Source organism: Numenius arquata, chromosome 2 (assembly GCF_964106895.1).
Source record: "Numenius arquata chromosome 2, bNumArq3.hap1.1, whole genome shotgun sequence".
NCBI lineage: Eukaryota > Metazoa > Chordata > Aves > Charadriiformes > Scolopacidae > Numenius > Numenius arquata.
Window position 1 is genome coordinate 55,740,832 of NC_133577.1, and position 17,226 is coordinate 55,758,057.

General features: G+C 43.1%; 1 protein-coding gene across 1 annotated transcript in view; it reads left to right on the top strand.

The window, feature by feature from the left end:
* The first annotated feature begins 208 nt into the window (after positions 1–208).
* The window catches only part of SPTBN1 (spectrin beta, non-erythrocytic 1), a 137,527-nt gene continuing 120,509 nt past the window's right edge, over positions 209–17,226 (top strand). The window contains exon 1 of the mRNA XM_074162969.1: positions 209–373. The gene's annotated coding sequence lies outside the window, so the exon portion shown is untranslated. The remainder of the gene's footprint in view (positions 374–17,226) is intronic.

A 17,226-nucleotide genomic window follows, 5' to 3' on the forward strand; every position in this document is an offset into this window, starting at 1 on the left:
TGGCAGAGGGCACTCTTTATGTAGGGAGGTGGCAGGACTGGTGCCGGAGAGGATGACTCTGCAGTGGAGGAAGTCAAACCTAGGATGGTTCCACTAGGAATGACAGGGTAGCGCGAGAGGAGCAACAGAGGAAATGGATGCTGGGGGTGAGCAAACGTTCTCTTTGCGATAGGAGAGGGTGTCAGAGGAGGGAGGAGCATGCGGTCTAGAGAGACCAAATAAATGTAAGGAAAGGGAAGGGGAGAGCTGGGAGCAGCTGGCAGCGGTGGATAACATTCAGGGGCGGCTGTGAGTGAGGGCCTGCGGGGAGGCCGCCACACGGAGAGGGAAGATCTGGGGGTGACCGCAGGCGAGGCCCCAGCAGCAGCACCAGGTGAGGCGGAGGCCAGGCACGGTCCCTCCGGCGCCCCTCCACGCTCCCCCCGGATCCGTCCGCCTTTACCGAGGGAAGCGGGGCGGGCGACCCGGGTGCGGGGACGCTTGCCGGGGCCGGGCCTGGACCCCTGTCCCGATTCCCACTCCGCAGAGTGGCCGCTCACCGCCGCCTTCTCCTCAGGGAAGGACGGGACGCGGGGCTGCGACTCGCCCCCGCCCCTCCGCGCTGTCCCCGCCCCTCGCCCCTCACAGCCGCCGCGGCCGGGCGGGAGGAGCGCAGCGCAGTGCAGCGCCGTGGGGGCTGCGGGCGCCGCCGGTCAGTCCCCGCCGCCGCAGCCGCATCCGCCGAGCAGGGAGAGCCGCCGCCCGGGCAGCACAGAGGTAGGGGAGGGAGCCGGGGGCGGCCCCCCCTTCCCGGGGTACGGCGGGCCCACCGAGGCGGTGACCGCGGGCGGCTCCCGCAGCCCCGCCGCAGCCTCCCCTCCCCCCCCCCCCCCGGCTGGGCGAGCAGCGGCCCCGGAGCACCGCGGGCCGGGTGCGGCCTTCCCCTCTCTGTCCCCAGCTCGACCCCACGGCGGGCTGTCAGGGCGCGGAGCCGCCCCGCCGCACCCTGCGGCGGCCCCGGCCCGGCCTCTCCCCGGGGACCGCGGCCGCCGCCCCTGCCCGCCCTCACCGCCGGTGCCGCGCAGCCGCACGCCCCGCCGCGGTGCGGTGCGGAGGGCCGTGCTGCGCCTCGGCACAGCTAGCGCTCTCATTTATTTTATTTTTAAATATATGTAATTTTTTTTTCCGATTTTTTTTTTTTTTTAATTCTCTTTCTCTGGTGGAGCGGGAGCGGGCGGCGGCGCGGCCGGTGTGTGGGGCGGGGCACCTCCGCGGGGGCGGCCGGGCGGTGACCGGGTGTGGGTGTGGGGGGGTGTGTGTCTCGTCAGGGGGGCGGCTGTCAGGTCGGTACCGCGGCGGGGCTTTGTGCTGTGGGAGCGCTGGATTTGGGAATAACGCTAGCGCGGAGCGGCGTTGGCCTGTCGCGGTAATGAGATGCGTTGCTTTGATTGCTTCCATCCGCTGCTTTTATAGATAATTGTATTTCTTCAGCGAATGCACAGTTGAAAGGCATAATTGCATGGACTTGATTTAATTATGTATTTTAGATAGCTCTTGCAGTTGGATGGTTATAGGCCTGATTTAACAAAAAAAATATGGCAGACTTCTTGATACTGTGAGACTGCAGCAGCCCTGAAAAATCCTTGTTCATGGCACTGGGGTCTGACGTGTTATTTAGGTAGCCCTCTTAAGGCTGATTCTTTTGCTCTTGGAGTGATAATACAAAACTAGAGTCAGCAATTGAATTTGTCATTTTGATATCTTATTTGTGAGTAAAATTGCATTCTTGTTTAAAGAAGATGAGTAGTGATCTGTATTTCTAGGTTGTAGTTGCTTAGCATTTGTATCTATGGACAATGTTGAATGTTCAAAATCTGAAGCAGGATTACTGTAAGATAGAATAAAGAAAAACTATCAAGATCTGGAGCATTCAGTACAGCCTTTGACCTTTATTGACAGGATAGAAATATTATGAAACCTGCTTATTGAACTGTCTAGCCCATTCAGAAAAAATACTGTTATTCACTCAGCCCTGTGAATGTATTGTGCTGGAAGACATCTTGGGGAGCAATGCTCCCCAGTCGAAGGGTTGTAGAGGCAGGTCATGTGGAGTAATTTATTCAAAGAGAGATCAGCCATGTGAAAATGTCAAGGGAGATTGTGACTCCTCAGGCCATTGCAGGAAATCTCTGCTGGAAGAAGGGCTTGCATATACTCTGGAGCCTCTAGAGGGAGAGATAGGAGATGAAAATGGTATGGGATAAAGAGCCGGGAAGGATGGCTGATGGCAGCTAGATGCGATTTCTAAAGAATTGTTATTATCTGTTGGCGTTCTTCTCGTTGTTTCTGGGTAAAACAGCAATGGCTGTTGTGCCTACATGATTTAGCAGTGGTTGTAAGGCTGTGGGGATGGGGTAGCAGGCTTGCTAATGTGCCACAACCAGCATTAGGTAGATGATAAATAAAACAGGTAGGGAATATTTTGTTACTTCATGCAGTAGCGCAAACTTCATACTGAAAAAGAGGTCAGCATATGGAATAATAGCCTGTTTTGTGTCTTTCTCCAATGCAGTTTAAGTGCGGTAAGTGATACTCACTAAGGCAGGACACAGCATTTTATGATGAAATGGGAGCTTTTAGCAGTTATGTGGCAAAAAGTCTTAGAGATGCTGTTTCATCTTATGGTGGCACTAATCCTGCAGCTTTTGGAATTACTGTGTGTTACTGAACTCGGCCTGCACACAGAAGTGGAACAGAGAGGGGGCAAAGTGTTCATGCTACATGTATGGAGACCAGAACACTGCTGCGTGTCTCTGACAGCTCCTTTTGAGTAGGCGTACCAAACCATTTCATGAACGATGGTTTGTTCTTCCTTCAACGTATATAAAATTTAATCAGTTACAAGCCCACCCAATAAAGAGGTTTTAACGCTCATTTATATTACGTCACCTGACTAATGATTTATTTTTTGATGTGGGTCAGTTACAGGATTTAATATCTCTAGTTGGATTACTTGTAAAATAAGCATTATATTTCATTAGTGAGGATTATATGGACATATATTGTGGAATACAGATGAGAAGGTCTATTTATGCAGATGTTTAAGGCTCAGTCTGCAAAAGTTATTTAGACAGTTAATCTCTATAGGCACCTAAATTCCTTAGTCATCTGATCTAGGCACAAGTTAAAAACTGGTACAATAGTTTAGCATGGCCCATTACTCATGAATCAGCTCCTAAATCCAGTCCAGGCTGGTATCTCTGACCACGGGCCTCCTGCTAGGCATTTCTCGGTTCTAGGAACCCTTTGCAAACTGTGGTGCTTAGGCTAAAGGGACTGGAGACTACAGTAAAGGGACTACATCAGAGCAAGGAGACACCAGCAACCCCTTGGACCTTTTCGACTCAGTTGAACGAGAGGGCCGTGAATGAGAGCAGTTGCAGGCTATTTTCTGTGGTGTGTGACGCACACCATGCAGTGGAAAGTTCTGATGAGATCAGGCCAGTGCTCCATGATATAAACCGCATAGAGCCATATAGGGCTTTTCTGACATATGAGCTTGAGCCCTGGGCTTGCTCGTATTCCCAACTGATGTAGTTGGGGAGTTTGCCAGTATGTTGGACCCTTACCTCTGCCTAAGCTCATGGCACCTTTCCCTAGTTAAACCAGCAGGAATCTGGCCTGGGGATATTAAATGTGAAAATCTAGTTGTCTTCGCTTGCTTTCTAGTGTATCTACACCTTAGAAATCATCGTGTGTTTAATTGTTATCACCAAATAACACTCGCCTGATGAAGCCAGGGTTGGAGCTGAAATGTATGTACTGTCAAAAGGCACCAAGGCATAATCAGTGCTCTGCAAAGAGACTGCATTGAAGACTGCTTTCCCCGGTGTTATTTTTTTTCCCCACATATGGTTTTCATTTGTCAGATTTTTATTATTACTCTTAAAATGATCTGTTGTGAATTTGTTTTTCTGATGAACGCGAGTACAATGTTGCAGCAGTTACAGCTGGACCTTTCAAGGCTTTGCTTTCCTGTAATGAAAAAAGAGTTACACAGATATTACATGTAAGGAATTTTTCTTATGCCTAGTAGATCTCAACTTATTTAACAGCTTTAACAGAGTGATACAGATCAATTCTATATATTTAAGCAGGCAGCTTTTTTCTATTTTGTCCAGCTTTATTTCATTTTCATGTGTTGTTAATCCCAGACACATTTTTTACTGCCCATTCCTCGTTAAAAAGCCCAGTTTTGCATGGAAAAATTTTTTGTATGTTTTGTTAGTTGATGGTTGAGTTCATAACGGATTTTATAGTTGTTAGAGAACGATGGCTAGGGAGGATGGGGTTGCATCTGAAAGTGTTATTTCTACTTACAGTAAAACATGAGTAATTAGGAGAAGATATACAGCAATCTGTGATCTTTGTGCTCGGGGATCATATGCATCTTCCTGTGGCCAAGGACAGATTAAGGTTGAGGAGTATCTTGAGCACCATTAACATTTTTCTCAGCTTTTTCTCTTGTTGAACGGTGAAAATTTCAGGATGTTCTTAGTTTTTCATGTCTTTTCACTTTCTTCCTGGTATTCTCTTTATATATTGTACAAACTTACTTTTTTTTTTTCAAGCTGCATGTTTTTTAGTGTGCCAGGAATCACTTTGGCGTGACACTACTACCACCAGAGAAACATGTTAGGCTGTTGCGCAGTCATTTTTATTTCACAATCTTTTGAATGGGCTAAGCATAAGAACTTTAAAAAGAAATGGTATGTTGGTTTGATTTATTCAGGAATCCTCATATCAAAAGGGCAGCAAGAACTGAACAAAAGAGCCACTCAGTGTGAAAATCTTGTGCCAACAGATGCTAACACGCACCTGTTAGATACTACGAATAGACTAGCTGGTTATACCAGTCATGATGTTGGAACAGGAGAGGTGTGCCATTAATACTCTGTTCATAGATCTAAAAATATACGTCTGTGAAACTGTTCACAGGTAAATGTTCCAAGTTAAGTAGCTGTTCTGTTTACTGGGGTTCCAAACATAGGCTGTTTTCTTATTGGAAGAAGTGGCCAGATCCTGAAGTTACACCTGCTGAGCAATGACACTATGATCTGTGAAACACATTCAGGAATGATGTTCTTGTATTTAATTTCCTGTTTTTGTTCACATATCCACAGCTGTACACTCTTGTGTACATTTCTCCTCTGTTAAAGTCATACTGCTTGGAGTTAATATAGTTCTAAGAATATGAAAGGAGAATGCTGCTGCAAGTAATTGGAGAAACTGTGGACTTGCCATTGAAAAAGACTTGCAAAGAAGAAGTAGAGAAGGGGTGTTTTTTTGTTTGTTTTGGGTTTTTTTTTTTGTTTATTTTAAGAAAGGAAGAGTGATTGACTGACAGCTCCGTTTTACCGGAGTGACCACTGGATTTGGTTTTCTTAATCATGACTGAACCCGGTTGCAAGAATGTGGAATGGGCTTCAGTCAGGGGTGGGCAGTTGCTAGTCCTCCATGTAACTGGGTCTGTAAGAGGGTACATGCAATATATTGGTTCTGTGAAGATACACAGTTGTATAATAAAAGATTTAGTTTATCTAGTAGAAGATATAATCAGAGATGAAGATATGCAGACTTAAAGCAAACAAAACAAACTTTTAGATACTGCTTCGTTGCCCACATGATTGAATGGCACACAGTTATAGCCACCTTAATGAATAAAGCACTTATGTTTCATCTGTTCAGTACCGCTATAGAAAGTTGTTGAATGGTTGTTGTGATCCTTTCTGGCCTTAGTCCATAGGAGCTACGGACCTTTAGTTCTGCCTTTTATTTGTTTTTTTATTTTAAGTTTGCCTTGAGGTTTCTTAAAACACAGCATGATATTAAGATAATGATTGTGCTAAAATCTCACAATTCATGTTTTCAGTTGGGTGCCTGTAGTGGTCAGGAAGGATCACACACACCACCACCCCCCTCCCTCCATTCCCCCCCAGAATTCTGTAGAGTTTTATTTTCTATTTTTCCACTTTCTTAGAGGCATTAGTGGCTGGGGCCTGGCTGGGGGGAGGCAGTGAGCTGGGTGGGAGGTGCTCCAAGGTGACGTAGGGGCTCCTTTCGGAAGCCTGCCTCTGACAGGCTGCTTTTTTTTTTGTGGTTTTTTTTTGTTCTAAGGTTATACTGGTTGCTGAATTCAGTACCAGGCAGCCATTTTTCCCAAGCCAGATCAGCAGACATCTTTGGGAGGTCTTTAATCTTCACTGTGGGATTCAGCACCCAGTAGCGTCACAGTCCCGAGTACACGGTAAAAGTCTTCTACAAGACGTTGTGGGGACTTCTTATCATCAAGCAGTAATCTGGATCTGCATTTTTTTTTTTGTTTTTGTAGGTTACTGCCATTTGATCCTGAATTAATCCTATCGTTCTATTGATTGGTTTATTCTAGAATGGCATGAAGTATCTGCTTTTGATTCTTACTTTTACGTGATAAAAGGGAGCCTTGTGTTTGTAAGGGCAAGAAAGCTGTCAATATATCTTGTTTCTTCTGGCACAGTGAGCGCTGGCTGAGTGGGCAGGTCTAGAGCCTGGTTTACAATGGAGTTGATTTGTGATTACTGCAGTCTGTAATGCGAAGTCGAAAACATGGTTTTGTGCAGTATGACCAAATGCTTATTTTTGCCACTCACAAAATCAATTTTGCTTAGTGCCTAGACACCACAAATACTCCAGCTAATTATAGCAAGTAGCTCCTCTGCTTATTTGGCTTAGAGGGAAAAGGTGCTGCCTGCTGTATCTAAATTAAACTTAATGTAGGTAAATTTATTTTAACACCCACAGGTTTTAGTTTGGGCATCTGAGTTTGAAAGTGTTGGCTTTTGTCTGTAGCTAAACTAACTATGAGATTTCCCTCCCGAGGGCTTTCACAAACTTTTCTCTTAGTAAGTAAATATTTAAAGTGTTTAAGGGTGATGTATAGCCAGTCTCTGCCGAAGGAAAGCTTTGTACTGGTGGGTAGCTTGTGGCTCCAGTATTCTAGTGGCACGTACATTTATAGCAACACTGGAATGCAGCATGAAGCTAATCACTCTAGTTTTTGCTTGGAGAAAGAAGTTTTTGCCTCTCACTAGCAAATTATTGGCCTCTGTGCTTTTGAAAGGGTACTTTGGGCCTAAATCTGCCTTATGGAAGTCTGTGGGCATTTTGATATAGGAGTCATCCGGTAGAGCACCTTTTATTAGATGCTGTATCATGCGGGACTCTAGTGAGGAAGTCAGAAAAGGTAGTGATCTTATTTCCCATTCTGCCACTTATACTATACAAAATATGAAAGCAAGGGAGTTGAGCAGCATACAATGGTTTTGGGTGCCTGAACTTTCAAAAAGTATGGGATCTGCATCTCTTGAAATTTGAATGATCCTTTAGTCAGCCTGACTCAGAGATTATGAGTTCCGAAAAAAAAGGGCTTTAAATAACCATGCTGCGGTTCACCTTAAATTAACAGGTAATCCTCGTCATGTAGGGTCTGTATGTGGTAAAGATATCCTAGTTATTTTAACATTTGCTTTATTTTTTAACTTAAATTATTGTGACCTTTTTCTGCACGTAATACTACAAATAATTCTCTACAGTTTCATGGTAGTCAAAGGTGAATGGATTAATTGCCAACTTCTTATTTTTAACCTTTTCTTTAGAGTAACAAATTCTTATTGTAATTTTAAATGCTTTTAGGAGGCCAGATCCTAACCCTGAAAAGAATCTGGTTGACTTTGGTGGAGCTGCACTGGTGTGCACCAGTTGAAAATCTGCATTGCAGTCTTCTAAGTTTTGATAAAACAAACACTGGAGCCTGTTGGATTTTCTTCTCTTTGTTTTTTTGGCATCAGAGGAGCTTTTCCTGATTGTTTTTCTCATTTGAAGGCTGACTGTACTGAGTGACCTCTTGCTACTAAAGGGTGGGTCAGTTTATGTGGGAAAGTCTTAACCAATGTGTCAGGGAGATAAGTGGGACTGCATCCCAACAAGCGTTGTGCATTAAATACTGGAATGTGCTGGGGATCTGCCAGGAGATTGGAAGCAGGACTATGTGACAAGCATGAATGCAGTCACACTGTCCCTAAAATAGTACTCTGGATAACAGGAGATCTGGAAAGTTATCACTTACCTAATTTTAGCACAAATTCTTTCCTAAAAATGGATTATTGACTGAGGGTTCAGGGGAATTTTTTATATTTTTTTTTTTGGTAATATATTCTGTTTGCATCTTAAGAACATTTAGGTCCCTCTCAAGTTTTTAGCTGAAGGCAGGACAGGACTGCAGGTAAGAACGAAAAAGTTGTCTTAAAACCATGCAGGTGAAGCATAAACCCTGTACTCCCAACTTAGGGAAAGGTACATAATCTTCACTGCTATCTGAATGAGAAATGAGATGGGTTTTTATCTTAGTGTAGGTTATTAGTAGTAGTGTCTTCAAATTTGTCTTGAACTGTCTGGAAGTATCAAGGCAGAGATAAATCAGTTCAGCAGCCCCAGACGTGCCTGGACTGGTTGTTGGTGACGGGATTTTGGCATAAGACGCTGGATGCAAGCGATAGGTATTTGGATATTAAAGTGAACAGCGGTTTACCATCGCAGACTGTATATGGTTTTGTTTAAGGGTAAAAATAAGTTTCGGCCCTGTGTCAAGTTTGTCAACAGAAGAATCTGATTGTGCAGCTTTAGTTGTTGGCATAAGCCATTTAAACTTAAAACCTGTGATGCCTAAATTAGTTTCTTACAGAAAGAGGATGAGTTAGCTTCTAAATGGGATAGTGTGAGGAAAGTGCGGGGGCCGGGGTTGATCGTTTGGAGCAAGGTTGTAATATGCTGAGTCAGCAGTTGGTTGTGGTTAGCCCTGGTGTGAATCTACTGTAGGAAAGTATGAATTGAAATAACTGCTCCTGGATGCATGTTTGCATTGCTGCAGGGACCTGGGCAAGGAATTTGATAAAAGGAAAAATAAAAGCGGAAAGGTTAGGGAATAATGAGATTGAGAATAAAAAGTCTGGACTACTGTAAGTCATGACCTTTTAGTGCATGCAGATTTCAGGACAAGTTATGAGCTGCACCTTTTAAAAGGCAAATGGATTACTTCATTTGTGGAAAAATACCTGCTGGGTTCTGGTCTGCACTGAGAGCCTGGGATTAGTTCAGCTCTTGAGGACTACAAGAAGTAACTGTCTCATTGTGCCTGTACCAGAACTGCAATCTCTGGCCCCAAGTATTAGGTCTGCTATGTCCTGTGCTCAGGGAAGTTTTATGTCCCCTGTGCCACAGTCTGTGAGGTTCTCGGAGAGGGGAGGGAAGCTCATTTAGACTGTTGTACAGCAGCAGCAGTTGCAAGGCTGCTTTATGTTATGCTGGTTTACAAAGCGTTGGGAAAGGAAGGCAGGCTGTTGCACCCGCTCGTGGTGCAGTGGGGCACAGTGGTTATGCTCCAAAGTTTGTTTCGGGAGAGGATGTGACATACCAGATACACCAGCTCTGCACCTCAGAGGGATTCCCTGACCCCGGCTGGCCCATTAAGCCAGCTTTGCAGCTTTCCATCGCTGGGGTGTGTAAAGTAGCTTTATTGCTGGTCAGGATCTGGCTCCAAGGAGCAATGCTTGCATAAAACTCAGGTAAAAGGTAAATAGAGGTAGAGTAAAAAATGTAATCCAATTGAGTATCACTGAGCTATGTCTTTTTCAGTCTTGCACACCTTCAGATTATCTCTATGTATTAGGAGGCATAAAAATTTCCAGAAATTCCATGGTTTTTGTAAGAGATGTGAATAATGGCTAATAATACATTAAACTGCCCTGAGGAGCTGAAAGACAGGGAAGTAGGTTATTCTTAGAGATCTGTTCCCATTGCATGCTAGACAAACAAGAGTAAGATGACTACAAAGAATATACTACATATATTAGTACAAAGACATATACTACATATACTACAAAGAATTAAAGATATTTTTCCTAGACAAGTATTGAAGTAACCATAGTGTAGTAATGATCTATACTATCTGCCAGGTCAGTAATGAAACTCTTACCTGCATTCTTGACTTTATTTAGTTAGAAAAGATGGACCTTCTATGTTTATTCTCATTGCAATACTGTGATTCTTCTTTCTCTAAGATGCTTAGGAATGAAGGATCTGAATCCCCAGTTGTGCCAAGTTACATCCCAGCATGTGAAACCATGCTGATTTACATCATCAGTCTGTGGCTTAAGGTTTTAAATCATCTTCATATAAAAATATGCAGAAGAATGTATCCGAGATAATTTTATATTACTCAGTTACATTTGTGAACTGTGTTAGAAACATAAGGATTGTAAAAAGTGTGAAAAAGATACCAAAATGTTGGTAAATAACTCTAGGAGTCAAGGATGATGATACCCCCTTTGTGGGCAGGTGTGAGTAGGGATAGGGAGCAGATAGCTCTTACCTTATCTGTGTTTTCAGTCTAAGTAATCCTAATCGGGTAGTAAATCTTGAGTGAGATCATGCTACTGGAGCATGTGTAACAAAAATCAGTGTTTAGATACGCTGTAGGGGCATAGCAGGATCTAGAGATGTTTGTTTAGGTATTTATTGCTGTTAGGCTGAGGTAAACCAGAAGTTTGATGGCTTTAACTGGGATCTTGTAAACAAGTGGAAAAGAAACACAGTGAAGACCTAATTCTGTTGGCTGAAGCAGAGCTGACAGGTGAGGACCACATGGGCATACCAGTGATAGGTGGAGCACTGAGTTGGCGGAGGGCATGCCAACCGTTTTAGAGATGTTTCTACAGCTGTTGCTGACTAGCAGAAAATAATGTGAATCACTTAGGGTTGCAGTGGCTCAGCTTGCTGTTCAGAGTCACAAAGTTCCTCAGATTCCTGGCACGGGGAGATGAACCTAGATGTCACCTTAAGGGCAATTTGCGGAGCAGCGTGTTCACGTTGTTCCAGGATGTCGTTAACAGTAGTACAGCTGTTTTAGTTTTTTAACTCCTGGTTGTCATAAGCTGTGGCAGGACACCAAGGAGCCATGGAAGAGCTTCAGGCCTGAAATTAACTTTCAGCAAACTCTATTAGATTGGCACCTGTAGCAGTCTTACCATTAAAAGTTTTATGCGTGTTTTGATAAAAATGCATCTCCTTTCTGTATTTAGTAGCTTGGCCATGATGTCACTCGATGCTCTAAAGAAAGATAGGAGGGCATGCAAATATATAAAACAAGGACAAAAATAACTTTTTGTGTTTCTAATGTTCTGTTTTGTGGACTGATCAAAATGTTGCAATTTTAAAAGACTAAAATGGTTGATGGTAATGAATGTTGAGAAATGGTCACTATGCAGGCAGTATGACTACTTTATCAGAGGGGAATTTCCAAGTTGCATTCCAAGCATGTTATTAAAGGATTAAAGAGAGAGATGATTCACCTTGGACTGTCCTGAAACTATCCTTATAACACATAAATAACTATTATGCAAATATTACTGTAATAAAAAAACATATTTTGAATTGGTTGAAGTGGTTCACACGCTGGTCAGAAGTACTTCCAATATAAATTTGATAGGTCTTGAGGAATAGGAATAGGATAGGAATGTGTGGTTGGTGTTAGATTATAGTTCTCATTACGTTTCTGTCTGAACCTTATGTCCATGGGCCTGGTTTGGCAAAGGGGCTCAGGGCCTGGCAAGTGAGGTGAGAACACGATCCCACTGTGAACATACTCTTTGTTGTGTAAGATTAGGATCTTGCATCTCTTGACCATGCAAAAGGTAGACCTGCACATTTCACTTTACAGTGTGTTTTGTCTGTGCGTCATGTTGCTATACTGAGATCCCAACCTTTCTAATTCTGGGTGAGCTGCTTTCTCAAGGAATGAGATGTATGTGTTAAGGTGTTGACAGTGGCACTGAGGTGGGCTGAGGCTGGGATCTTTGCAAAACTTTAGTTGTGTTTTTTGGGATACGGAACGTGGTCCGATTGAGTGTTCCTAAAGATCTTGGTTGAATTGCTTTTGCATATGGCAAACTCATTTGTTTTGATCCAGTGTTCTAAATGATAACCTTGTTTTACCAAAACAGAAGGGCCTAAAGTTAACTTTATAGTGAAAAAAATTTAATGGTGGTGAAATACACCACTTAGTCTCTTTGTCTCTGAATTTGTGTCAGTGTATTGTAGCATACTGGAATGTTTTGTACATAGTTTCCTTCCTTGGTCATGTTGATAAAATGAAGAAAAGCTTCCCATTTTTGTTGTTATCAGGAGCAATAAACTCTTGTTCCTTTTAAAAATCCGTCCATCCTGGTTTTGACTTTCATTAATTACTGCCTGGAAAATGCAGGTATTTCTCTTCAGAGTGCTGGAACTCTTTTCTGCAGTCAGCCTGAAGAGCACAGTTCACCTTTGGGTAATGCTAAGTGGAAGATTAGTGGGTGCTGAAATTGAAATGACCATGGTTTTGGCACTTCCAAATCTGCTGGCTTTCAGACATAAGTGCCAGGAAAAATTTGCAGTATTCACATTAGTTCTCTGGGCAGAATACGATTTTTCAGTCAAGATTTTAAGAGTGTATCAAAAATCAGAGGCTAGACAGCTACTGTTTTTTGCTTCTAAATGCTAGTATTTTTCATGCTGATACATGGTCCTTGAATATTGCCCCTTAGGAATTTGTTCTCCAGAATCGCTTAGAAAACCCTTTGCTACTCCTCTGAGAAGTCAGTGAGCTGTCTTGGAGACATGATGTGATTTGCCAGAGAGAGCACCCTGCTCACTGGCGTGGTGGTTTCTGCATCAGGGGGTTTGGGAGACTCCAGTGCTTTTGAGCACTGTTGTGCTCACAATTGTTTCTTCAGGCATTTGGAGCCACATTAATGTAGGGTCACAGCAGAAGAAAGTGTCTGAACCTCTGCTTGCCAGGGTTCTGTTCAAGATAACTACTGTTAATTTTTGTCTGAAAGATGCTCTGCTTCTAGTGCAGCTTTCAAAAGATGCGATCTTACAAGTTACAGCCTAACGGCCTAGGGTCCAAACTTGTTGCAGCGTATTTTCTTCTTGATAATAATACTGTGAAATAATGGTGTTAACAGCCTGTTCCTGCTTCTGTGGTGCTGATATTATATCAGTAGAATGGTCAAGTCAGTCTTGCCTGGGGTTTGGGTTTCTTGTACAAGGACTGATGAGCCAATTTCCAGAAAAAGTGACATGTTTGGGGAAATGTTGTGGTCTTTGTATTTGGATGACTAGCACTTGGCACACTTTTATGGTGATTAATTGCTAGTGGACTTGGGTCTCTTTGGCAATGAAGAATTTTCTCTGGTCTCTCAGTACTGAGGTATTTCACTGTGGCCTGAACGACGATTCCTGATGTTGGCAGTCTGATAGCCTTACAGGAACCTCCAGGAAATATAATGGGGTCGATTTGAATGGTCAATAGCATAGTTAGTATTAGCATGGTGTTTGATAGTGTATTGTTTAAAAGTTGTGTTTTCTGGGGGAAGAACTAAACGAACAAAACTTTCTGGGCTTCTTCCTGAGTTACTGGTTTCAGAACGAAGGCTACAGGCTATCTGTAGTGTCAACAAAAAGGGGGAGGATGCTTTGTAATTTGAGTATCGTAGTAAAAAGAAACCAAATGAAAACCATAAGAACTGCAGCTGAGGGGATTTTTATACAAGTCTATAGTTAATTTTAGCTGTGGAGTTTGGGTTTGTTGTGTTGTGGGTTGGGTTGTTTTTTTGTTTTTGTTTCTTTTTTTAAAGTTATTTTTTAATTTCCAGAACTGTGGAGCGATGAGGAAGAAAGGAGCTATTGTTCTAGTTAGTCACAGTGCAGTGCATGCCTACCTCCTAGCCCTATTTTTAGCTGTAGGCTGAGGTAATACCTGGTTGGTTTTAGCAGCTGGATGTGTTGAGGAGCTGTCATAATTACTAATTTTATACTTTTGCTGCATGGTGGTTTCTGTTGGAGACTATGATAAATCTCCCCAGCTCTCTTTCCTTGCAGAATCCAAAATGGCATGGAAAGTGCAAGCCATTTGCACAAAATTGACTATGTCACAGTCTCTTCTTTGATTGCGTCTCACTGTGTTACAGTACCATGATTGTAAGTCATAAGCCACCCATAAGTGCATTGCTGGAAATAGGCCATTCCCTTTGCAATTGCTATTATAATTCCAATATTCAAATATTCAAAAATTCAAATATTAAGCCTTCTCTACAGCATTCAGAATAGCTGTGAATAGATAAATTCTTTCATTAGACTTACCAGAGAATTTAAATATTCAGTGTGTCAAAAGTTCGATCCCAAGGCTGGAGTTATGTAGGCATTGAGCCGAGGCTTCTTCACCCCCGTTTCTTCAGCTCTAATCTGTTGTTATTGTTGAACAAAGAGTACAAGTGGGTGGGAGAAAGTAAGAAGCAGGAAGTGGATCAAAAGAAGGTGAAGAGTATCTAAAATAAAATGGAGTAAATAATGGATGAGGAGGAATGCAAAAAGTAAAAAATGCGAAAGTTTACTATTTAAAATAGTGAACTTCATTCACAGAATTTCACCAGGGCAAGACTGATCCTGGCTTTGATACAAATGGATATAGTAACTTGGGTAGCAGGCAGCACCCTGTTCGTTTGGCAGGGGGTGTAAGATCTGACTCCTCTGGAGGCTGTGGGTTCAACCCTGTATGGTTATGGCATGAGGACTGAAAATTGTAACAAGCCACTAATTGCCTTTTGGGAGGCCACTAACAAGGGTGCGTGCAATCTGGATGATTGAGCTTGGTAGGAAGATCAAGGGCTTGGCAAGTTCAAATGTGTGCACCGAGTGCTGATATCCTCAGCCTACATGCTATAAGAATGCACAAATGAAAGGCAAGTGTTTATTTTTTCCCCCCGCAATGTTGTTGTACATTGACTAATGTAAAATTTAATAATAAAATACCATTGCAACAAAATTGTTTCCCTAAACTTGCTGTCAACAAAAGATGTATTGGAAAAGAGAATTTCCTCCAGGGTGAAACAGAGGACAGACAAACAGAAATGACCGTTGTGTATTTAATGGGGAAAAAAATGTACTCGTCTTGTGGTTTGAATGTCATCTTGATATTATGAGGCAAGGAAGGGAGCAAACAATGCACACCTTTTATCATGGAAGTGAAGTCCAGAAGGGCTTTCAACAAACACTGTTTAGCCAAAATGAGCGGTTGAATTGTCATCTGCCATAAAAGAAAACCTAATTTGTCCATATAATCCTATTGGTCCAGCTGAATGATGGGAGTACTGTTCTTCTAATTGCCTTTGAAGTTCAAAGTGAAGAGAGATCCTTTGTTCTGTTCCATTCGCTAGCTTGGCTTCTATGGGTAGAAGGAGACCAGGAGTAATATTTCGTTTATCAACTTTACTTCGGTTGAACCAGTTGCATTTTGCTGGAAACAAGTCCAATGGTCTGCCATTGTAAGCTGCAGTCCTCTTAAAAAGACTAAAGCAGGGTTGTTTCCCTGCAGTCCCTAACTGTGTGATGGCTGGCTGGAGCATTTGCTGTGTGTTTCCCAGCTGTTTCGCAAAGGGCTTTGGCAGCATGCCAGGCATTACTGACCTTTTCTGGAACAGGGAAACTGAGGCATAGAGGGGCCAGCTGGTTGCAGCAAGGCTGGGCATCAGGCCCCAGAGTGTCAGGGCTCGTTCCAGCTCCAGCTCCCCACAGCCCAGCCCAGCTCCCCAGGGAATGCAGAACGCCCCTGCCCTGCCGCTTTGTGCTGCTGGGCACGCAGGTGGGTGCTCTCTGGCTGGGAATTGCTTGCACTCAGGGTGGATCCCAGCAAGGCAAAACCGGAATGATTTTGGTCTCTGACACAATTATATGTGGCATAATGGGCTTGTCCTGGATTTACCCCAGGAGAAATGCCATTTTAGATTGAGTGGCATGCTGTCAGATTGACCGCTGGTGGTAAGTGAAGAGGAATGGTAAATCTCTGTGTCGTCAGGCTGTCTGGCCACATCGCAGGGGAATCACACCACTTCAGCGGTGCTAATGCTCTCCCTCTGTGGCCTAGCAGCTGGCTTTGGAGTTCTCACTTTTAGGATGTGCTCCAAGAAAGGGAAGGTCCTTCTGTGTTCTCCCACCTGTCCTGGCACCATGCCGTACTTCTCTGGTCACAGATTTACGGCCACCGAACTTGCTCTCTAACCAAAATAAAAATCCAAAGCATGTCAACCCAAAGGGGGAGAGTCAAGCTGAATTTCAGTCACAGATGAAACGCCAGGAAAAAAACCACACTCTTAAGAGGGGAGGGGATGTCATGGCCGGTCATACACGTAGCCCACACAATTTGATCCTGTTTTACAATGGCCTTTGGTTGCTGTTCAGGGCCTCTAAATTAGCCAGTGATTTTTCTCTTGACCAGATCACCTGTTGATGTAAATGGATCCATTATTATATAAGCAAGTCTATTTTGATGATATCCCTCAGATCCAGCACTTGTCCCTGTATTCATGCTAAAGGTAGCTTTCTTGGCTTCAATATATACAGAAATGAATTTGTTATTAGTTACCCTTCCTATAGTAATCGAGGCAGAATGTAGTACCTTGTCTTTTGAAGGTAAGGCTAATGTGTGTGAAACAAATGTCAGTGGTTTGTATGCAGTGTGTTGTGCAAAGAACCGACCCGCAGACCATTGATATGCCCTTGTAATGTCTTTACTTAAGTCCTATTAACCACTTAAAAGTACATCATATCTTTCTATTTAAATGCCCTGTTAGTGCCTACTTGGGCAAGCAGTTAAGTGCATTATTTTAATTCAGTAACATACTGAAGAGATTAAATTCTGGACACTGGCATTGTTATCTGGGTAAAACACATCCATAGGCTGTAACCACAGGGCTGGCCTCCCGAGTAAGTTAGTTTTTATTCTCCTCTGTGTTACGTTTTAGTTATCATGGAAAAAAAAGATGGCTGAACAATGTCAGCTCTGGATAGTACATGTTTGCAGGTTGTGCATTTCCATGAATATGAGATAGCACTTCCCCGTTCTGTCAGTGATAGATCCTAATGCCTCCTGTCATGTGCTAGCTTCACTATTCTCTGTTTGACATCCCCAGCATCTTTTGTCTAATTCAGTTTTATTCAGTTACACTTTCATTCCTAAATGTTGTTTGAAAAAGTGTGTGGTGGCACATGGTCTTCATGAATCTGCCGGTATTTGCCCAAGTTGCTGCAGCAGTGCCTTAGTTTTTTAAATGACTT